The 19366-nt window shown below is 38.8% G+C and overlaps 1 protein-coding gene across 1 annotated transcript in view; it reads right to left on the bottom strand.

The window, feature by feature from the left end:
* The window catches only part of LOC129776408 (uncharacterized), a 139450-nt gene that overhangs the window by 79629 nt on the left and 40455 nt on the right, over positions 1-19366 (bottom strand). Inside the window, exon 2 of the mRNA XM_055782034.1 lies at positions 17372-17787. The gene's annotated coding sequence lies outside the window, so the exon portion shown is untranslated. The remainder of the gene's footprint in view (positions 1-17371; positions 17788-19366) is intronic.

Genomic DNA, 19366 nt, shown 5'->3' with positions numbered 1-19366 from the left:
CAGCAAGGTTTTGGCGAAGTACAAAACCTTGCTGTAAAACTTTTTTGCAAGGGATTCGTAGCTGTGGATAGAAAACCAAGGATTTCATCACAAACAAGACAATGGACTCGAGAATGTATAGGAAAGAGTGCCTGCAGAAACGTCCAGTGAAGTTTTGACCAGATTTGGTAAGGTACCACTATAGTCCAAGGGTGCTTCAGTGGTCCCCGTGACAATGGAATCGATTACATTGAAACAGGCCCCAATCCTCCCAATTGCCGCCAATTCCGCACAATCGAAACATATTGAAGCGTAATTGCGGAATGTGTGCGAAAGTGACTCGGGATGCTGCAGACATGAAGAGACCCCCCAACCCTTGCCTTAAAGAAAAGGGGGGACTATCGAACTACCGTAAAAACATTTATTGCACCCTGAAATCTTCACATGCAAAATTTAGTTTCATTTGCTAGACTAATTCTCGAGTAATGCAGAAATTTGTGTTTGATTTGTATGGCAGCCCCCCCCCCCCCCTTAGAGAGGGGGAAGGGGTCTCAAACTATCACGAAAACCTTCCCCGCCACCAAAAACCCCTACATACCAATTTTCATGTTGATCGGTTCAGTAGTTTCCGAGTCCATAATAATCATACAGACAGAAATTCATTTATATATATATATATATATATATATATATATATATATATATATATATATATATATATATATATATATATATATATATATATATATATATATATATATAGAATCCCGTATTGATACAGTTTTTTCAGAAGAACTTCATGGTTTAGGGTGTCATAAGTTTTTTTAAGATCGATGAATAAGCCCCCTACGACCTTTCTTCAATTCTTTTGATCAATTTCACTTATCAATTCATCAAAAAGCTCAGTGATAGCGGTCATTGTACCACAGCTTCCCCGGAAACCGTACTGATATTTTTACAAAGCATTTTTGGCAGACAAAAAGTTCACAAGCCCACTAGAGCTTTTTGATGAATTGATAAGTTGATCAAAAGGAAATAAAAAAAAAAAAAAAATAAAATAAAAGGAAAAAAAAAAGGATAAGTTGATCAAAAGGAAAAAAATGTAGAAATAGGTCGATAATTCGAAGGATCACTGGTGTCCCCGGATTTGAACACTGGCGAAACTTTGGCGACTTTTGAAGCATTTGGATAATTTCCAGTAATGATTACTTTATTGAAAATTTCAGAGATAATTTCAGAAAACCGACTTATGTTAGCTTTGATTAGATCTGCTAGAAAATTATCGTAACCTTTATTTTTCTTAGAGTCCAACTGACTTATCAATTGGACTCTTCGGCAACATCAAAGTTTGAATCTAAAATTTCTCCATCAATTCTCAATTTAATTTGCTCCCTAGCGACCAAAGATTTCATTCAACTGTTTCCACACATTCGAATGACTAGAGCTATTTAGTATATTTTCATAATGTTCTCTTTTACATTTTGTCTTCAGAGTTTGGCTTTTTTTATACATAAACTAACATTTCCCTCATACCTACATCACTGGGTATGAGTTTCGCTTTTTTGAGATAGTTGATTTTAATCTGTATCAACTTCCAAAGATTATAAGTCATCCATGGACAGGTTGACAGAAGAATCACTATAAATAGTATGATTCTGTAGGTTCGTAGCAAGATTGATCAGACAGATAAAATGATCTAAAATATTGTTCCTTGCTGGACGAGTTGGGAACGTATTTGTGCAAACATCTTATGGCTATTTCAATAAATTTGAATATCTGATCACGACATTATTATTTTGCAGATTTATTGGAACATTAAAGTCACCAGCAATGATTAGTGGCTTCGATTCAGTAGCAATTGATAACCAACCTTCCAAAATGTTGTGAAGTTCAAATGTAATCAAATGAAGGTGACCGATAAACGACAATAACTTCATAAGGTAGACCTTGAAATTTTATCTCTAAATGGATATAGTGCAAGCCATCGACTGTTTGGATATCCAGCAATTTGTTTTCTAGCGAGAATTTTACAAAAGCTGCCAAACCTCCTGAAGAAATGTCTCGACAAGAAAAAAATGCACGATAGCCTGGAATGTTGTAAATGCAGGTATTTTCCTTCCTCATCCAAGTTTCGCCAATAACAACGACATCAATATCAGTTTTGCATTCATTCACGAAATATATAATTTCATCAAATTATTCGAAATCGTTTAACCCTCTTACATTCCATTGAACAACATTTAAAATTTTTGTGCCTACCATATCATAGTTTTTTATTAAATCAGACAAATTTTCATGATATTTATTTGTTTAAAATCATTATTGGTGCAGTTAAATTCTACAGAAACCCTATAATGAGTCGTGCTACTGATCACTTCTCTTCCGTTTCGGTGAAGGAGAATGTCCATGAACCAATCCAGCATCAGGAATATTAGGCGTCTTCCAGAACTGACCTATGACACGACTAAGATCTTCTCTGTTTTTAATCATTTCTGGTCTACTATTTTTATTATTTTTTTAATCAAAATAACCCCACCTCTTCCCGCCCAGACGTATTTTATATTCAGTAATTCTTGAGATTCTCTAAGCTCTCCAAGTATTTCCGAAGATAATGGAGTTAATTAATCGCGCAAGATCACGTTCATTGCTCTCCCGTTAACAGTGAACTTTGAATAGATCACTGTTGATGCTATATTACCAAATTGTTTCTTTTTGGTTAGTATCCATTCTTTTGATTCCCTATCATTAAAGGTTATTCTTATGGGAACCAGTGTTAGTGGTATTCCTTTTGAAAAAGATCCTCTCAGCGGAGGCCACAAGTTTAGAATTATTGCTCAGTCCTAAACAAGCGACCGCTTTCTCAATAATCTGGGGCGCATTTTCATCCTGAACTGTTGGGATACTCCAGATTACAATATTATTACCCACGGCAGTTCTATCGGACTTGTCGACATTTGAGACTTTTTCAAACATTCCACCTTTTTTTTCAATTTTTAATTTTCCTGCTTAAAATCTTTGAAGTCAGAGACAATCTCATCGAACTTAGCAGATAGAAATTCTTGTGATTTATTGATCGTTGTGGTGATTTGCTTCACTTCTGTTGAGACAGCTTGCATTTCCTTAGCAATGGAGACTGAATTGGATGTTCCATCTCATCAGCGAAAGAAGACAACAAGGATCTGTGATTATCCTTCATCAAAACAATTCGCTGGTAGATCATTCAATTATAATTTTGATGCGCAGGATCTTAACTTTTGTTATGATCATGTCAATTTGAATTTTTATAATACTGGTTCCAACACGACGGGATATGTATATTATTCAAATTTTTCAAATCAGATGTCTCGACGATTTTGGTTTCTGTTCTTCATATTCCATAATCTCAATTCCACGGCGTATCCAGAATTTCTTGTGTCTGTTCAGTTTCGCGAGGACCCAATGCTATCGAAAGTAACATCATCAGAAACAGTAATTTTAAACCAGCATGCTGTTCTTCATTCCTTACTCCCCGCGAGGTAATCGAAACAGCTACATTCCGCTTATCTACCCCCGAGAGACCATTTCCGAAACCACTGCTATTAAATCCATCAGACTGATCTGGGTAAACCTACCTATATCTCGTCCTGTACCGATCAAAATAAACCTGATGTTGCGCGCCGTAACCTTCTACAAACGGCAATGGGATCGAGCGGCCGGGCAAATCTCACGAAAATCCGGCGGCTATTGTTAATATCCCATCAGGCCAATTCGATCATCGATTGTTTCGACCGAACCCGATGTGTAACGCTCACATGTACCACGTAATCGACCACGAAAAACCGTGACGAACGGAAGAAAGCCCCCGCCGTAAGTATTCGCGAACGGAGCGGCGAAACATATCAGATCGCATCTCAATAATATCATTATTTTCACCCTCGCAGGCTTTCCACGGATCGTTTTTGTTTCGATACCATGCCCTCATCCGTTCGCGTGTATATCCCATAGATACACATAATGGGAAGGTTGGATCCGATCCGTTCTCTTGCGTTGGCCTTCGGAAGAGCACAACGAAAGCAAGGAAGAAAACAATCCTCGAGACGAGACGTCAGGCGAAACGTCAAGAATAGAGACGGCTAATGACCGTTGGAAACGGTTCTGCGGCCAGAAGTAGAAACAGCATAAAGGTGCAGAACACAAAATTATCGGCAAGGCAGATGCTGCTAGCTAAGAGCGGAATCTGTGCGAAGCACCGTCCGGACCGAACACGTTTAGATAAAAACATAACATTAAACGAAGCGCGGAGAATACTTAAAATTGTTCTGATAGTAATAAAATGCTTTCAAAAGAGGTGATTTGCTGAGGCACAAAGGTTATTTCAATCAGGTCTTCAAGCACGGGTATGCGCGGATAAAAGAATTTTAAGTGTATGGTATGATTATTGTTTATCAAGGTGTATATTTTCTTTCACACTGAGTTGGAAACCTGGTGTGAATACCTTCTTTTGTTAATGTGCTAACATTAAAGTTTCAACCGGCGAACAAATAACAAAACTGCAAAAGTTATCAATATTCGCGTTTGTTAGTTCTGCGTTTGATTTTTCCCCCCTCAGGATGCATCAGTCAAAGAGGTATAAAAACGCCAAGTTTTGCAAATGAGACATTTCTACTTTCGATTATCTATACGTCGACAACTCTCTGATTGCCTATCGTCGAGCGCATGCGAACAAACAGGAAATCTGTCACCATTTCTGTCCCCCCGATATTCAATCGGATATCTCAGGAAGCGGTGCGCCAGCCGGCTATCAACATCATCATCATCAGCATCGTCTTCATCCAGTCCTTCGTTACGTGGGGGTATCTGGCGATGTGTGTAACGCGGTTGCGATCCATCCATCCGTGGCGTGATTAGTCACCGAACCGGATTCCCTTTCAATGCGTTTTGTCGCATCGAATGAAATAGAGAACTCGTCCAGTGGCACACAACGCAACACGAGCGGATTCCACAATTTGATGGCGAGCGAATGTTTGTTCTTGTCGGAATTGAATATCACGCAAAGCCACAATCCGGACAACAGTTAATAATAATCGCTTCATTTCATTCGGATATAGTCAACCCAACAACAATTTATATGCGGGAGCTTGCCAACCGATTCGAGGTCTTACAAGTGCTTCAAGATTAAACTTATCAAATCAGCTTAGTGTAACCCCCTATGGCATGACTTATGATGAGAAGGCTGTTATGAATCGGATATTGGATTAGTTCCAATAACTAGTGATCCAGAGTTCTCTCCGTATAGTCATCATCATCGAATCCTCCTCACTATCTGAATGATTTTCATGCCGGTCTAATTATTTTCCTAAACAACGTATTGAATGTATCATTGAGGTTCTTACAAAATAGAACCGATTTTCTCAATATCACGGACGGTAACATTTCCGGATGTACAAGATTTTGGAGCAGTTAGGCTTATTATCGTGTAATTCGTTCTTGTTCACAAAATTCCCAAATGGGTTGATGGGTGATAAAAAGAAAATAGTTGTCAAGCGGGAAAAAGTTAAAATCCATTCGGAAGTGATTTTTGTGCCGGTCAGTCGGCCATTCGCGTTTGCAGTAGTTTGATCACTTTTGCCTCAAATCACGTTCCGGCCATTTTGTGAGCCTGAAGACATTTGTGCGTGACCCGGAGGGCACTTGACGAGTTGTGCATGGCACAGAGGGCATTTTGGTGCGATTTGAGTGTGGCCCGTAAATTCTGCCGGGTCGAGCGACAAGCTCTCCCAAGATAACGAACGCGGTTATCTCCGTCCAGATAGTTTCTGAGCAGAATTCCGAAGAGTTGAGTAGAGTATCCTGTCTATAGCGCCAGTAATGACTCCGCCCAGAGAGGTAGCTGAGCAGAGTTCTGAAAAGAAGTAGAGTTTAGAGTAGACTGGCTACCCGATAATTATGAAATGATGAGATCGAATATAGTCAAAGGATGATCTATACTGGTCGATGGCTTATTGGCAACTGACCATTTCGTGCCCTATTCATACGATTGGCCCATAGTCAGTTGAATGGTGTTTGTTTGGATTGCGTCTGGAATATTCGCTATAGAGTAATGCGGGGCAAAGGTGCGCACCTAACTGTTGTCGTCCAATAACTCTTAAACATAAAAGCAAATAGAATTCCGTTTGCTTACCAAATTGTAACTATACGAGGGTCACTATTTATATTTCGGGAATTGGCAACACTGATGTCATGTGAGTCCATCTGACTGTTCCATCGTAAAGTTTGACATTTTTGACGATATACCTACTCAGAACATTTTGTCATACGGACGCTATTTGTTTATTTTATATTTAGTTGAAAGTTTGGTCTCGGCAAAAAAATGGAACTGAATCGTGAACATTTTCGTGTGATAATTTTTTATGACTTTCGACGTGGATTATCACAACAAGAGTGCGTCAATCAACTTAATTTGACTTTTGGCGATGAAGCTCCATCAAAAACCACTGTGTATCGCTGGTATAGTGAATTCAATCGTGGTCGTAGTTCGCTGTCCGACGAGTTTATTGAAGGTCGTCCAAAATCGACTGTAGTGCCAGAAAACATCGATGCTGTGCACGAAATGATTAAGCAAGATCGTCATGTAACCTATTGTGAGATTGAGGCATCCCTAAGCATTAGTTCCACCAGCATATATGCGATTTTACATGAACACTTAGTTGTGCGAAAATTATGTTCACGTTGGATCCCACATAATTTGACAATCGCTCAAAAAAAAGGCTCGTGTCGATTGGAATAAATGCTTTGAAAATTGGTTTAAGCGCATGCAAAAGTGTATCGATCATTGTGGCGAGTACTTTGAAAAACAATAAAAATATATTCGCAGCTTAACTATTTGTTTTTGTTCCTATTCCCGAAATATAAATAGTGACCTATCAATTAAAATAAAGTTATTTAACCGCTCCACAATTTGTTCTTTGACGCACAACTTCTATCTTTCTTAATTTGGCTGCAATATCGATATAATCAATTCCTGGTGAAAATTCAAGCAAAATCTTCAAAAATCACGATTTTTACCCCACTGTACTTGTAATAGCCACTAAAACTTCACCTTAACGTTGAAAAGTTACATTTCTTCATGAAATAAGCCATAATTGAAATAATGGGTTGGGGAAAAAGAAATGTCGTATATTGTCAATATATGGCAGCACTGAAACATATCTTGTGTTGTACTTATCGTACCGGGTCATACTATACGGCTATTTAAAGACGACAATCTGTGCTACAAGTGTCGTTTTGACAGTGTTGAGATTGCCCTTTTCAGTCTCAAGTTATAGCGCGTCAAAGATGGAGTCCACCAAGCAAGAAATTCGCCATATTTTACGTTTTTACTACCTGCGAGGTAAAACTGCAACGAAGGCAGCCGAAAAAATGAAAAAATTCGTATAGTTAATGGACCCGATACTGTAACGATTCGCACAGCACAGCGTTGGTTTCATCGATTTCGTTCTGGTGTAGTGACTGTCGAAGATACACCCCGTACTGGTAGGCCAATCGTCGTGAAAACCGATAAAATCGTTGAAATCATCCAAGTAGACCGGCATGTGAGCACTCGCTCGATTGACCAGGAACTGGGTATAGACCATAAAACCGTTTGGAATCATTTGCAGAAGATTGGATTCCAAAAAAAGCTGGTTGTATGGGTGCCACACGAGTTGACGCAAAAAAATCTTTTAGACCGAATCAACGCCTGCGATGTACTGCTGAAACGGAACAAACTCGATCCATTTTTAAAGAAGATGGTGACTGATGTTGAAAAGTGGATCACGTACGACAACCAAAAGCGAAAAAAGTCGTGGTCGAAGCGCGGTGAGCCGGCCAAACCATCGCCAAGCCCGGATTGACGGCCAGGAGGGTTTTGCTGTGTGTTTGGAGGGATTGGAAGGGAATCATCCACTATGAGCTGCTCAACTATGGCCATACCCTCAACTCGGTTCTCTACTGTAAGCAGCTTGACCGTTTGAAGCAGGCGATTGACCAGAAGCGGCCAGAAATGATCAAGAGGAATGGTGTTGTTTTCCACCAGGACAACGCTCGGCCTCACACATCTTTGATGACCCGCTAGAAGCTACGGGAGCTCGGATGGGATGTCCTATTGCACCCACCGTATAGACCGGACTTGGCTCCAAGTGATTATCATCTCTTCCGGTCCATGCAAAACGCTCTTGGTGATACTAAGTTGGCCTCAAAAGAGGCTTGCGAAAACTGACTGTCTGAGTTTTTTGCAAATAAGGAGGGGGGGGGGGGGGTTTATAAGGTGGGATAATGAAGTAGCCTTCTGAATGGCAACAAGTTTGCGAACAAAATGGCGCATATTTGACTTAAATTGGACAATTTTAAGAATGTTAAATAAAGCGTAAAATTTCGATCAGAAATACGACATTTCTTTTTTCCCAACCCTATATGAAAAAAATTCCAAACTGAATATAATAGAGTCCAAAATTGTAAATAATCGAATCACATATAATCGAGTCCAACCTGTACTATATTCTATTAGTCAAATCATTTCATTTGATACCATATTGAGGGAATTGCAAAAAATACAAAGTCGACCATTTTGTGGCGGCGACTTTTTCGAATTTATGTTGTTCATAGTGTAGTTTATTCTCCAAACCAAGCCATTCTGCCAGGAACGGGGTCAATTTTATTTTTATTGTGGGAAAACCCAACAAACATTCAAACATACATAGAAACAGGTCAAGCTGAATGAAACCATTCAAAAAGAAATTAGTTGTTTGGGGACTGCGGCCATTTTGAAATTGGATTTTTCATTATCTGCTAAGTTCTACTAGTCGAGAACTTTCTTTTGATACATGTTTGGGCATTTTTCATAAATAACTGTGTTCTACTAGGGAAGCCTTTTCATTTGATACCCATATTGATGGGGTTCTGAGAAAATATGTAATCCGCCATTTTGTAGTGGCCGCCATCTTGGATTTGCATTTTTCATAAATAACTACATTCTACTAGTCAAGCCCTTTCTTTTGATACCCATATTAGCTATTCAATATAGAATTATTATACAATTTTTTCAAAATTTCCGAAAATCAAAAATAAAATACTCCGGATAATCGAGTCCGACCTGTACCAAAAATAAATGCTTTATCATCAGAAGCGGGAGAAGCATCATTACTAGAAAGTGTTGGTACCGTCCAGTAGGCAGGAGGGGGGGGGGGTGTTCTATGTTTTTTTTATGGGTGGAGAAGAGTGGGTGTTATGGTCGAACATACCACGTGGAAATTTTTGGGAGGGAAGAGACTGACAATAGAAGATATCCGAAAATGTTCAACATTTGAAACAGAATTTGTTTTTATTAACAAACTAGCTGACCCGGCGAACTCGTCCCACCCACAATTGATATATCAATATGAATCATTTCGAACACTGAAGTTCCGACAGAATTTATTTTTATGTACGTAATCTATACTCGCGAATGTATGGTGAAAATATAAAACATTTTTCATTTGAAATACATTTTGAACTATTTTGAAGCAATAGTTTATTTCTATACCTCATCTTGGATTTCGGTTCTGCGGATTCCGACGCTTTGCCTTGGAGCGCTGTTGCTTCGTTGTGCTGTTGTGGGGTTCGAAAAGACAGACGATGGTTCCTCATGAAGCTAGAATCCCAGTCTCTTCCTGCCAGTTTTGCAACTTGGTTGAATTCGTGCTGGAGGTTGTTGGCTTCCGCAAAATCAAACGCCAAGCGCCGTAAATCTTTGAGAGTCACACCATTGAAAGCTTTGTCCAGAGCCCAGAAGTGGAAATGTCAATAAAAGAAGATTCAAATCATTAAACATTTACTGATATGAGCCTCTTCCTCACAGCTGATTCAGTAATACCGCCGCAATCCGACGCTTCGAGACTCCCTCCCGAAGTCTTTGTCGGGCCATTTGAGCATTTATGGAGTGCATTTCTTCAAATCAGTTTTCTTTTTGTGGGTCCCGTTAAAAGTCTTGTTGAAAAAATTTTGTAATATTTTTTCAGAACAAAACGCTAGTGCGAACTTTTACCCCACAGCAACTACGCTCCTTTGCCCCACAAACAATTTTTGAACTAATCGGATTTTTAAAACAAACTTATAAACTTTTTCACATAATCGAATACGCACTATCATCTACTATAGAATGAAGGTTTCCTTGACAGTATAGTTTCGAACTTTCCAGTTATTTTAGGTAAGTAAATCGTCATCTCCAAAACTGAAAAAATTAAATCAAAACATCGCAAAACCCTTTTGCCTCATAACTTTTTGTCACTTTGTAAAAAATGTATCATGTTTATATGTGTGAGCTGCTGGTGTAATAATGTATCAAACGAATACACTATTGTCGAATTTTTATGCTCGTTTGCTTAAAGAAGGCCAATGCGCACTTTTGCCCCGTGCGCACCTTTGTCCCGAACTACTTTAATACAATTGCGTGTATCAAAAACACGCAAAAAACAAAGTGTATCGATCATTGTGGCGAGTACTTTGAAAAACAATAAAAATATATTCGCAGCTTAACTATTTGTTTTTGTTCCTATTCCCGAAATATAAATAGTGACCTATCAATTAAAATAAAGTTATTTAACCGCTCCACAATTTGTTCTTTGACGCACAACTTCTATCTTTCTTAATTTGGCTGCAATATCGATATAATCAATTCCTGGTGAAAATTCAAGCAAAATCTTCAAAAATCACGATTTTTACCCCACTGTACTTGTAATAGCCACTAAAACTTCACCTTAACGTTGAAAAGTTACATTTCTTCATGAAATAAGCCATAATTGAAATAATGGGTTGGGGAAAAAGAAATGTCGTATATTGTCAATATATGGCAGCACTGAAACATATCTTGTGTTGTACTTATCGTACCGGGTCATACTATACGGCTATTTAAAGACGACAATCTGTGCTACAAGTGTCGTTTTGACAGTGTTGAGATTGCCCTTTTCAGTCTCAAGTTATAGCGCGTCAAAGATGGAGTCCACCAAGCAAGAAATTCGCCATATTTTACGTTTTTACTACCTGCGAGGTAAAACTGCAACGAAGGCAGCCGAAAAAATGAAAAAATTCGTATAGTTAATGGACCCGATACTGTAACGATTCGCACAGCACAGCGTTGGTTTCATCGATTTCGTTCTGGTGTAGTGACTGTCGAAGATACACCCCGTACTGGTAGGCCAATCGTCGTGAAAACCGATAAAATCGTTGAAATCATCCAAGTAGACCGGCATGTGAGCACTCGCTCGATTGACCAGGAACTGGGTATAGACCATAAAACCGTTTGGAATCATTTGCAGAAGATTGGATTCCAAAAAAAGCTGGATGTATGGGTGCCACACGAGTTGACGCAAAAAAATCTTTTAGACCGAATCAACGCCTGCGATGTACTGCTGAAACGGAACAAACTCGATCCATTTTTAAAGAAGATGGTGACTGATGTTGAAAAGTGGATCACGTACGACAACCAAAAGCGAAAAAAGTCGTGGTCGAAGCGCGGTGAGCCGGCCAAACCATCGCCAAGCCCGGATTGACGGCCAGGAGGGTTTTGCTGTGTGTTTGGAGGGATTGGAAGGGAATCATCCACTATGAGCTGCTCAACTATGGCCATACCCTCAACTCGGTTCTCTACTGTAAGCAGCTTGACCGTTTGAAGCAGGCGATTGACCAGAAGCGGCCAGAAATGATCAAGAGGAATGGTGTTGTTTTCCACCAGGACAACGCTCGGCCTCACACATCTTTGATGACCCGCTAGAAGCTACGGGAGCTCGGATGGGATGTCCTATTGCACCCACCGTATAGTCCGGACTTGGCTCCAAGTGATTATCATCTCTTCCGGTCCATGCAAAACGCTCTTGGTGATACTAAGTTGGCCTCAAAAGAGGCTTGCGAAAACTGACTGTCTGAGTTTTTTGCAAATAAGGAGGGGGGGGGGGGTTATAAGGTGGGATAATGAAGTAGCCTTCTGAATGGCAACAAGTTTGCGAACAAAATGGCGCATATTTGACTTAAATTGGACAATTTTAAGAATGTTAAATAAAGCGTAAAATTTCGATCAGAAATACGACATTTCTTTTTTCCCAACCCTATATGAAAAAAATTCCAAACTGAATATAATAGAATCCAAAATTGTAAATAATCGAATCACATATAATCGAGTCCAACCTGTACTATATTCTATTAGTCAAATCATTTCATTTGATACCATATTGAGGGAATTGCAAAAAATACAAAGTCGACCATTTTGTGGCGGCGACTTTTTCGAATTTATGTTGTTCATAGTGTAGTTTATTCTCCAAACCAAGCCATTCAGCCAGGAACGGGGTCAATTTTATTTTTATTGTGGGAAAACCCAACAAACATTCAAACATACATAGAAACAGGTCAAGCTGAATGAAACCATTCAAAAAGAAATTAGTTGTTTGGGGACTGCGGCCATTTTGAAATTGGATTTTTCATTATCTGCTAAGTTCTACTAGTCGAGAACTTTCTTTTGATACATGTTTGGGCATTTTTCATAAATAACTGTGTTCTACTAGGGAAGCCTTTTCATTTGATACCCATATTGATGGGGTTCTGAGAAAATATGTAATCCGCCATTTTGTAGTGGCCGCCATCTTGGATTTGCATTTTTCATAAATAACTACATTCTACTAGTCAAGCCCTTTCTTTTGATACCCATATTAGCTATTCAATATAGAATTATTATACAATTTTTTCAAAATTTCCGAAAATCAAAAATAAAATACTCCGGATAATCGAGTCCGACCTGTACCAAAAATAAATGCTTTATCATCAGAAGCGGGAGAAGCATCATTACTAGAAAGTGTTGGTACCGTCCAGTAGGCAGGAGGGGGGGGGGTGTTCTATGTTTTTTTTATGGGTGGAGAAGAGTGGGTGTTATGGTCGAACATACCACGTGGAAATTTTTGGGAGGGAAGAGACTGACAATAGAAGATATCCGAAAATGTTCAACATTTGAAACAGAATTTGTTTTTATTAACAAACTAGCTGACCCGGCGAACTCGTCCCACCCACAATTGATATATCAATATGAATCATTTCGAACACTGAAGTTCCGACAGAATTTATTTTTATGTACGTAATCTATACTCGCGAATGTATGGTGAAAATATAAAACATTTTTCATTTGAAATACATTTTGAACTATTTTGAAGCAATAGTTTATTTCTATACCTCATCTTGGATTTCGGTTCTGCGGATTCCGACGCTTTGCCTTGGAGCGCTGTTGCATCGTTGTGCTGTTGTGGGGTTCGAAAAGACAGACGATGGTTCCTCATGAAGCTAGAATCCCAGTCTCTTCCTGCCAGTTTTGCAACTTGGTTGAATTCGTGCTGGAGGTTGTTGGCTTCCGCAAAATCAAACGCCAAGCGCCGTAAATCTTTGAGAGTCACACCATTGAAAGCTTTGTCCAGAGCCCAGAAGTGGAAATGTCAATAAAAGAAGATTCAAATCATTAAACATTTACTGATATGAGCCTCTTCCTCACAGCTGATTCAGTAATACCGCCGCAATCCGACGCTTCGAGACTCCCTCCCGAAGTCTTTGTCGGGCCATTTGAGCATTTATGGAGTGCATTTCTTCAAATCAGTTTTCTTTTTGTGGGTCCCGTTAAAAGTCTTGTTGAAAAAATTTTGTAATATTTTTTCAGAACAAAACGCTAGTGCGAACTTTTACCCCACAGCAACTACGCTCCTTTGCCCCACAAACAATTTTTGAACTAATCGGATTTTTAAAACAAACTTATAAACTTTTTCACATAATCGAATACGCACTATCATCTACTATAGAATGAAGGTTTCCTTGACAGTATAGTTTCGAACTTTCCAGTTATTTTAGGTAAGTAAATCGTCATCTCCAAAACTGAAAAAATTAAATCAAAACATCGCAAAACCCTTTTGCCTCATAACTTTTTGTCACTTTGTAAAAAATGTATCTTGTTTATATGTGTGAGCTGCTGGTGTAATAATGTATCAAACGAATACACTATTGTCGAATTTTTATGCTCGTTTGCTTAAAGAAGGCCAATGCGCACTTTTGCCCCGTGCGCACCTTTGTCCCGAACTACTTTAATACAATTGCGCTTTGTATAGCGGGTTCGTTTCTATCCGTTCCTACCTTGTGACAATGCTCTTGTTATTGTTTCTGTGTTGTGTCTGTTTATATGTTGTTTTGTCATGCTGTTGTTCTGTGGTTTTTGAACCACCGCTTGTGTGTACACAAATAATTAGCTTTTTTCTGTTAATTTCAACAACCTCGAAAAAAGTAGCATTGTTCATTATGATTAAGATTAGCGCAAATTCAATCCTAGTTGAAGGCAGTTTTACGACTGGCACGCGAACCCAAATAACTTATAACATTCAAGCACGACATTCAAGATGCTTGGTATTCCACAAATAATTTTTTGACGCATAACCTTAACGCCTGCTTCGCCATAGCGTCAGTTCAATGCATTGATGCAATGTCAAAGGCACCAACGAAGCCTTTATGGTGACGGAAAACAAACAATGTTAACTGCGTGGAAAAAGACTGAATATTTGCCTCGCAGAAATTCATTACTAATACACTATCGCAAATATTTCTCTCCCGCTATCTCCCCTCCTTGTTTATATTTATCTTTACGGCTGCATAACCTGCAGTACCAAACAAGCGTCACTCATAGCATCAAAAAATTAGGCGATTGTTGCATCGCAACAGGGCCTATGCACACGGGAGCAGATACAAATGGGGTTTCAGCATAGCGAAGATGCGCTATTTCTACGTACGGGTTATGAAACACGTACGCACACAGAGCCATATATCAATGGCTTGTAGCAACTAAATATACACACACATATCTTTCTGTTAATATTGCCGGTCTAGATTAGCTTAGCTATCATACTTGGAGGAAAGAATTTTTCTGCTGTCATACGAAACAAAATCACAGGCAAAATTTCAGAACATTTATTTTCTTGGTGAGCTTATAGTTTTCATGAATTTCAACCATTTACACACCAGGGGATTGTAATGTATAGCATATCAAACAAATCTTAGGTAAATCGTCAAAATCCGTTCGCGGCAAAAATAGTTTTTAACGTTAACTTTATTACATAAAAACGTGTCCTGTTTTCTGATTTGGCACGTAGTTCTACGTCAAAAACGTTTTTCATAACTTGCTCCTCATATGTTTTCTTTCTGTAGTCGTTGGCAATAGCGCAGATGGTAAGCGCGTCGTTTAGAGCCGAAGGTTGGGGAGTTCGAATCCCGCCAATGCCTAAAGTATTTTTCGGATTGGAAATTCGTTCGACAACCCTTTAGCAATAAGCATATCGTAGTGATTGCTACACAATGCATGATTGGACACTAGAAAGGTATAGTTAGCCTCAATTAAGAAGTATGGAAGTGCCCCCTCTCTTCTCCTCTCTCCTTCAACGCAGAACAGAAATCATACACAATCATTGATTTCTCGTTTGTTATATTTCTCTCTCTCAAAACGTTATATTTCGAGCTTGAACTGTCATATTGATGAAAAAGTGGTTTCACATAATGTGTTTTGGTTGTGATAACCGAACCTGATAGCAGTACCAGGAGTACCAGGTCAAACTTTTGAGAAACACAGTCTTTAGTCGTTTTCTCGCAAGCCCGTCAAATGGACTTATGGGGTTTCTCAAACAAACGATTCATTTTTTCGAAAGATTCGCTAAAATTATAATATTAGATGATCGCTTTCACGTCGTGGGAAACGAGTGGGATTGCAAGTGGTCAGACAACAGTCTATCCTAATAGAGATATCACACACAACGGTTTTTTCGATACAAGGAAAGAATGGAAAACGTTGCACACTGTTCAGTTGCTGAATGAAACTAAATTCACTCTCTCTCAGTAACAACTTTAGTAGCAACAATATCAGCACCAGCAGTGGGCTTCATTCTACAGTTTACCCAGCAGAAGGAGTTAATTTATCAGTTCATCTCAGAACTATTTTTCCAAAAGTGTTTCTGCTAAGTACTTGCAAGTTCAAGCGTCCAGGGGGCAGTTTCCACTGGAGAACCGTTCTCGTGCTATCGAACATACATATTGGGTAGAGACACTGCGTAATTGTTGTTGTTGTTGTTTTCTTTGGCTTAAGTCTAAAATTTAGGAAACGAGCATTACATTTGGGGTGCAAACTTTTGAGCGTGTAAAGCTCTTTTCCGTCTGAACGAAGTAGTAAAATAATCACTTTATTCGATTGGCAAACTATATTCAAAACAGTATACCCTCTAAACTCTTTGGAAACCAAACTATTGAAAAAAATCAAAAAATATGGGTGCCTGTTTGGAAATCCTTCCCGTCTTAATTAGTCAGTGGTTGATTCATGTAGTTGGCTGACAGCAAATGTGCTAAGAATATTGCGCTCGGCCTGGCCAACCTCAGTTTCTCTTTTGCCACAGTTAAAAGGACATATTCAAAATCATTTACTTTTATTTCAAAACCTCGTAACCCAAAATCGAGCTGTCTGATTCAAATATGATGTTTTATCCTGAACTAATCATTTTCGAAATATAACCAATTTTATATAATCATTAGAGTGCCAATGAAAATGGCCATCTCGAATTGTCAAAGCGAACTTGATTAAAAATGTTGATTCCCACGAAAAACTACCCTATGCAAAATATCAGCTCAATCGGACTTCATTTGCTAGTGTCGCACAGCGGTCAAAGTTTGATTTTTTTGAAAACCGAAAAATCAAAAAAGAAATCGGGATAACAGTAAATCTCGACGTTTCATACAATCCTAAGACATTTTTCATCAAAAAACTTTTTGTGAAAACCCCGATTTTCTCTTGGGTGATTTTTCGATTTTTAGAAAACTCAAACTTTGACCGATGTGCGACACTAGTAAATGAAGTCCGATCGAGCTGATATTTTGCATAGGGTAGTTTTTCGTGGGAATCAACATTTTTAGTTATGATCCTTCTGCCATCATCACTCGGTAAACACTGGGGGAGTTAACAAACAATACCCAACAACCAAACAAAACGGCCCTTTTCAGGGCCACCAAATCATAATCAAAGAGTTTAACGATATAATTCTTCAAACGTATTCAAAATCAACAGATAGTCTAACGGAATCCTACGTCAACTATGCGGTCGTGTCTCGGACACAACCCTCCTGTGACCTTTTTTTTGTAGGCTAAGTACTTATCGGACTGCCCTCGTATAAACCGTTGCAATGTTGTGTTTCGATGAAACAAAACCCACACTAGAATTGGACAGATTCACGTATCACTAGAGACATTAGCATAACAAGCATTAGAATTTATTATTTGCGAAAATTTTATTTCATATCTGAAATTAATAAAACATTTAAAAAAAAGAACAACTTCTGGTTATTGTACTTACTCTCAAATGAATGAAACGACCAAACGAGGTCATCCGCTTAGCAAAATGTTGTTGTCTGTTGTGTTCTCTAGAAACTCTAATAACTCAGCAGAAAACCAATTATCACTTCACTAGCATATCACCTACGATAAATTGCACACTATTCAGGGGTAAACATATTGCTCTTTTTCCACTTTAATTCCATTTAATCACTCTCGCAATTCATCGCTGTACTTTTCGATTTGAAACCCCTTCTGGATCGAACTTTTCCTGCGATGGTTTTCCACTAATAAGCACCTTCTTCCGCACTCAGTTCTCCAACGAAACCACAATAATCAACTATCCGCCACGAAAGGCTTTTAACTAAATCGACTTAAGCACTCCGTCGGTCATCCGTGTGACGGGTAAATAAGCACATGCACAATACTGGTACGGACCTGGAATTAACATAAATCACTGTAATAGGAACATCCTTCTCTTCGGCTTCACGTTCTCCATGTGGTCAGCCGCAACACCGCACATAGTGTCGTTTATTGAGTTGTATTTTTTTTTCAATATTGCACACCATTTTCCCTGTAATCCCATTTATTATGCGGCAGAAAATGTTTCTCCACCAAAGAGTCGGTCGTCTCCCAGAACTCGCGGCGGCCGCAATCCGTTGGCGTGTGAACTACTTGGGGGTGTATTACTAATGGATGGCAGTGAAATAATTTGCATGAAACGCATATTTTTCTTTTACCGCTTCGTATTATCACATATAGGAACACACATTGGAACACGCTTCAGCAGTCGGACCGCCGAGAAAAACAAGTATTTTCGCCGCAGGTGGAGGAAACACCGACCGAAAAGCAAGAGCTCGAATGGGGGAGAAGGCGGTATTTTCGTGATTGGGATCTTACGTAGCGGAGAGCGATCGTGATGGAAATTTTGAAAATTATAAGTAACGCGAAGTTGGGTTTTGTTTTGGTTCGTGCATTGCTGTTGATTACTGTTTTGGTTTTGCGGAAAAGAATTTTTTTTTCGCGTGGGAACGTGCTGATATTGTAGTGAATATATGCATTGAGAACTGTTATTCAATCCTACAAGAATATCATACTTCTACATGCCATTACAAACAATGTCTAATGTTACAAACTCACTCACTCATTCACTAATCAATGCTTCGGATAGTGCTTCATGGTGTCATGGCATAATCCGATTAATTTGTGTATTCATATGGTCGGGAAGCCAGAGATGAAACGTTATTGAAAACCGATCAAAAGAGAACGAATTAACATATATCATTTTGGGATTAGCAGAGGTTCAAATGTTGTCAGCTTTTTCGTGTTTCATTTATTTTTTTATCTCTTTTCATTTTCTCGCTCCCTGCCCCACCGTGTTGTAGAAATCAAATACGAACGAATTTTCGAGTTTTAAGATTTAAATCCCACACGAAATTTGATTTCTTAGTCTGACTGATTTAGTAAGAGGTCTTGCTTTCATACGGTAGGATTTTGTGCGTAATTCATCCTGTGCGTCGGTGACAATGTTTACCGTATTCGTAGGTGAGATTGTTCCCTGTTTTATACTGTAGAATTATTTCATCTCAAATGAAGAATCATCAGTCCTGAACGAAATTAGTTAAAATTGATAATTAAGTTTCTGGACTGGTATTGAACATGAAATTTCAACCAGATTATTTTGGTATTTGCTGGCTGACCCGGGAAACTTTTTCGCCCAAAAATAATTTTATTGATATTAATTCTTTCGAGCATTCACTTTTTTTTTCTAAGAGAACGTTCGTAGGTTCAACCTCATAACTCTCCATCGATGGCCCTTTACAATTTCCTTCTACTATAAATTTTCTGTTACTTCTACCACAACTCGTCATTATTATATAAATATATTTTCAGACACAATTTCGCTCAAGATTCTTGATTCACTTGCAAATAACATATTTCTCCGTTAAATGGGATACATGTTTGATCCAGAAACGTAAAATTTCATTTATTACTAGCTGACCCGGTGAACTTCGCC

Source organism: Toxorhynchites rutilus, chromosome 3 (genome assembly GCF_029784135.1).
Source record: "Toxorhynchites rutilus septentrionalis strain SRP chromosome 3, ASM2978413v1, whole genome shotgun sequence".
Taxonomy (NCBI): Eukaryota; Metazoa; Arthropoda; class Insecta; order Diptera; family Culicidae; genus Toxorhynchites; species Toxorhynchites rutilus.
Note: the sequence above shows the minus strand (reverse complement) of the source record. Positions and strands in the feature narration are given on the sequence as shown.